Below are 5,081 nucleotides of genomic sequence, written 5' to 3'. Positions count from 1 at the left end.
TGTCCAGGAAGGGTTCATATTTTCATAGTTGTCGATTTTCGAAAGAAATCAGTACATTTATTTTATTTCGTATATTTTTCATTTTATTGATTTTATGGAAAGCACTGTTCATTAAAATGTTGTATCCTATGTTATAGGGCTTGTTTCTCTCTACAATTTCCTGTCTCACAATGTACCGTTGGTGTCCAGGAAGAGTTCATATTTTCATAGTTGTCGATTTTCGAAAGAAATCAGTACATTTATTTTATTTCGTATATTTTTAATTTTATTGATTTTATTGTTCATTAAAACATTCTTAGGGCAGTTGTTTTTAAGCACAATCCAGTGGCGTAGCAAAACCAACGTACATGTCAAGGGCTCGATTTCTGAGACATGATTAATGGCATAATCCGCCTGTCAATAATTTTACTGCCAAATGAAATACGAGGTCTTTTTAAATTTTTGACCATTTTGAAAATTTAAAACATATGCTTCTTATTTCGCAAAATAATAAAATTCTGTAAAAACATTCTTAGGGCAGTTTCTAAGCACAATCCTGTGGCGTAGTCAGTTTGTTTTCTAAACTTAATCGTTTTATCAGAAATTAAAAAGAATTTTTAAATCAAAGAAGAGTACGGAACTAATGACGTCTAGGGTTTGACCTCTGACGTCAGGTCAGCCAAAACTATCATCGAATGTTACTCCCCAGCCGTCTTTAAAGCCTTTTTTTCGATCGTATGATATCTTTACAAAAATAGAATTGACTTTACATTTTATATTATTTTTATAATTATTAAACTATTATGGTGCCCGGTGGCGTAGAGGTACAGCTCTCGTCTACCAATTCAAAGGTTGTGGGTTCGAATCCCAAAGTCCGCATTTTATCAGCCGACTATTTTTTTATAAGCTCTGTAACGTTTTCTTGAGACAATGCAAACGGCAGCTTTTCGTCTTTGCGAGCACTCGTAGGTTCGTTTTTTTTATTTTTTTTTATTAGGTGTTATAATTAATCAATAAAACAATAATTATTGGGCGCCAGGACATTCACTCAGAAATAATAATTAATAGATCTGTTTACCCCAACTTAAATTTATTTATAATTAAAAAATATTAGACAAGGACAGTAATTGATGGAATAAGTTAGGTTTTTAAAATTAATTAATAATTAAGAATAAATAACAAGTAATCAAAATTTAAATGTATGACATAAAAAAAATAGTATCACTTGTTCTGTTGATTAAAAATCATTGATATATTAATATTAAATTACGCAAAATAAAGTTAAATAAGTACCTCAAACTAATGCAGTTCATGAACCTTGTTGTATGCGCACATAATTCCGTAAATCAATCAAAAGTTAATTAAATAAATATGTCACAAGTGACACCATCACAAAATACTTGACAAGATATTAAAATATATAAAAATTTGTATATTTAAAATTAAGGAAATTATATTTTAATAATGAAATTCAAAAATGATATCTAATAATTACATAATTAATTACGTAATTCGTCAACAATAAGTAAATAGATTTGAAATGAGTTAATAAAAAAATTTGAAATCTGGGCTGATTATCCGGTGCAATTCCAGGCTTTGGCTCGTCCTTCTGGATGGTTTGTGGACGTTAGGTGTGGGAGCTCATCCCCAATCTACAACAGCCTCGAACAGCCCCTTACAATACCACCAGCCATGTGGAAATCAAACATGGATCATAGATACAGGCTCTCGTACCTCAAACCACCAATCACGACATATAACTCGCCATGTAACTGGACGGTAAAACCCTGGAAACGACACAACTTATTCACAAAATGCATTTTAGCAATTTTAGAACTTACCTCACGATGCTGAGGGTTTACTCAAAAATTAAATTCATGACAGGACAACCAAAACTACGTTTAGAAAATCTGTAAAGAGATAAGGTTGAACCAAAAGAATAAAAATATTATGAAGATCAAACTTACCACCAAAATACCCATGAAAACTTAAAAATGATTCCTTCCCCAAATGCCAGGAACAATTAGGACTACATTCCAAAGGTTAATAGAATTAAAAAGTTTAAACTTTTTCGGATGACTTCAGATAAGTATGTAGATGTTTAAGCCACGAAATCTGAATCAAAAATGGTGACTTCCGATAGTCAAAATGATGGTCTAATTCTGCGCCGACAAGGGCAAGTACGATCAACAGAGTGTCCGAAATTAGTCAGAACTAATTCGGTAGGCTGTATGTTGGCTTGCCAATAGTATCGTTTTATTAAAACGTTACAACTCTTTGTAGTTGGGCCCATTGTTATCTTTTGTTGGCTATGCAGGCCTAAATTATCACTGCTAATTTTTTTTAATATCATGGTCTCATCTCAGCTTTGGTCTTCTTCTAGGTCTTTTAATTCCTCGGTGGATGCTGTAATTTTTGTGGTCCATCTGTTGTCCGTCATTCTTGCCAGGTGTCCTGCCCATTGCCAATTGAGGGATTTGACTCTGTGATGACAACTTATTTCCCGCATATTTTGTAAAAATGATGGCAAATTATGTTTTATTTATTATGATGGCTGTATTACAAATATGCTGTATTTTTTGACACTATTTATGGATAGTATATATATTTAAATATTTGTTTCTTTTAATTTAGGCATTGAAAATTTCTAGTAATTACTTTCGTTTACTGGTAGTAATGTTAACAATATAATATATTGAACAAATAAACACACCGGAAAAGTCTTACTTACCGGGATATTACAATTTTATCCAGCCATCGTCAGTAATTTTATTATTTGCAGTTCTGATATAATAAAATTAAAATAAACAAATAGTTTACAGGACGTATTGGAAATAAAAATGCGAAATTTACCGAATTTTTCAAATTTACCTTGATTTTTATTGAACTCAAAAAAATATTCACATTTTTTTTAATTCTAAACTGTGAATTAAAAAAAAAGATAAAACCATTTTTACTTAATAAAGGGTATGGCCTCCTCTACTGTTCATTACAGCCCTACATCGTCTCTCCATGCTCCTGATCAGATTGTCGATCTCTTCTTGAGGTACAGCCTGCCACGCTGCATTCACGGTCCGAACCAGATCCCTACGAGTTTCACGAGGCATACCCACTCTCAAAATTCTTCTTTGGACCGCGTCCCATACGTGCTCGATGGGGTTGAGGTCAGGAGATTGTGTGTAGATACCCTAAGCCTTCTCGAATCCGGATGAATTCCAAAGCGTGACTCATCCGCGAAGAGAACATTGGCCCATTGTTCATTCGACCACTGAACATGATCTTGAGCCCACAAATATCGTCCCTCTCGATTTCCTCTCGTTAAGGGTTGAGCTCTCCAGGGGCGTCTGCTTCTTAAGTTGACCTCTCTTAATCTATTGCGAACAGTGTCAGGACTAACGGTTACATTATGTGTTTCCTGGAGAATTAAACTAAGCTCTGGTGCTGTAAGAGTCGGTCGGCGTCGAGCATTTAATTGTTGAAAAATGATCTTGCTGAGGGGTAGTAATGCGATGTCGCCCTGTGTGCCTTTCAGCAACATCACCACTTTCACGGTAGGGTGCACTTAATCGCGATATTGCACTTTGCGTTGTATTTAATGCTCTAGCTACGTTGATTTGGCGCATTCCAGCTTCGAGCATACCCATGGCCCTTAGCATTTCGTCTCTGTTAAGAGGTCTACGCTCCATAATGTCGTTTTATACTAAACAGAGTTATTTGAATGAATTCTGGCCGTTCTTATCATAAAAACATAGCCAGTAGAGGTTAAACTCGAACAATTGATGCTAGGTGCTTTTTATACATTTGACAAAAAATGCACAAACATTTCTGCAAATATCCCAAATTTAGAAATAACTAGTGTGACTACTTCGTTTCAATCGAAGCAGAAAGAATCGGCCTACAAATATGTGGTTGTTTATGCAAAACATTTATTTTTAACTTTAATAAAATGATATCCTTAGATTTGTCCGGTGTGTGTATTTGTAATATCTTATTAGCTATAGAATGCATTAATTTAATGTTATACTAAAAACTGTAAAATGAAAAACGAAATCTTAATCGAATTTAGTTCGTAGTAGAAACAATATTTATTATTTATTATCATTAAAGGGTAAGAGGACAAAGAAATCTAAATAACGCACTTCATCCTATCGCTTGCTAATGTATTCAATAACACTTTACGGCAGTTAAATCAGTTATACTAAGTATTATGGTTGATAGTCTACTTTCTCAGTAGATTTATCATAATAGTATAGGCATTAATTAATAGTAATTCAATAAATAATTATTATTTGTATTAAAATGATTCCATCTTAATTACTACTATAAAAATACTATTTAATATTGCAATTATGCCCCCAAAAAATACATAAAACACTTATATGAAATTAAATTTGAAATATTATATCATCTTGGATCGACATTGTCTTTAATTACTAATCCTCAAGTAAAATCTAAAAAAGCTATTGGATAAATACTAGTCGGGTCACTGGAAAATGTTTTATGTATTGGCACATGAAGGAATCACTATAGCATCAACTCCTTCAGATAAGTGATGAGAGTTACATGTTTTTGATGTCAATAATGGGTCTTACTAATGATTGAGATTGTTGTGTATTTTGAATTTTCTCCTAAGACTCATATTGGTAAGGATTTCTTAGTCACGCCGATATAAAATGTAGCACACTGAAACATAATTTTGTAAATACCGTTGCACTGATCTATGTTTTTTTAGGTTTCATTTTGCTTAAAACACTTTCAAATTCAAAACCTTAGAAACTGTTATAATTTTGTACTTCGGGCCAATCTTCTCTATTTTTTCACTGATTCCTTTATAGATTACAGTTGAGGGTTGGAACCTTTGGTGTTACACAGCAAAATAAAACACTAAATCACCACAATACACCAAAACACTTTTACTTTTACACTGGACGCGCGTTTCGCTTACCATGTTAGCATCATCAGCAGATGATTATAAACTAAGCTGATTATAAGCTAAACTTAGGTTTATAATCATCTGTTCATATTTTCATAGATGTCGATTTTCAAAAGAAATCGGTACATTTATTTTATTTCATATATTTTTCATTTTATTGATTATATGG

At 32.8% G+C, this 5,081-nt stretch overlaps 1 long non-coding RNA gene across 1 annotated transcript; it reads right to left on the bottom strand.

Annotated features, from left to right (window-relative positions):
• Window positions 1-1,501: 1,501 nt before the first annotated feature.
• On the bottom strand, window positions 1,502-1,983 carry LOC115891957. The gene is made up of 3 exons (XR_004051944.1): window positions 1,947-1,983; window positions 1,821-1,889; window positions 1,502-1,766 (listed from the first exon to the last, which is right to left on the bottom strand). It is a non-coding gene; the product is annotated as an uncharacterized LOC115891957 (long non-coding RNA).
• Window positions 1,984-5,081: the final 3,098 nt, after the last annotated feature.

This window comes from Sitophilus oryzae, unplaced genomic scaffold (assembly GCF_002938485.1).
Source record: "Sitophilus oryzae breed Bouriz unplaced genomic scaffold, Soryzae_2.0 scaffold_1217_pilon_pilon, whole genome shotgun sequence".
NCBI lineage: Eukaryota > Metazoa > Arthropoda > Insecta > Coleoptera > Curculionidae > Sitophilus > Sitophilus oryzae.
Note: the sequence above shows the minus strand (reverse complement) of the source record. Positions and strands in the feature narration are given on the sequence as shown.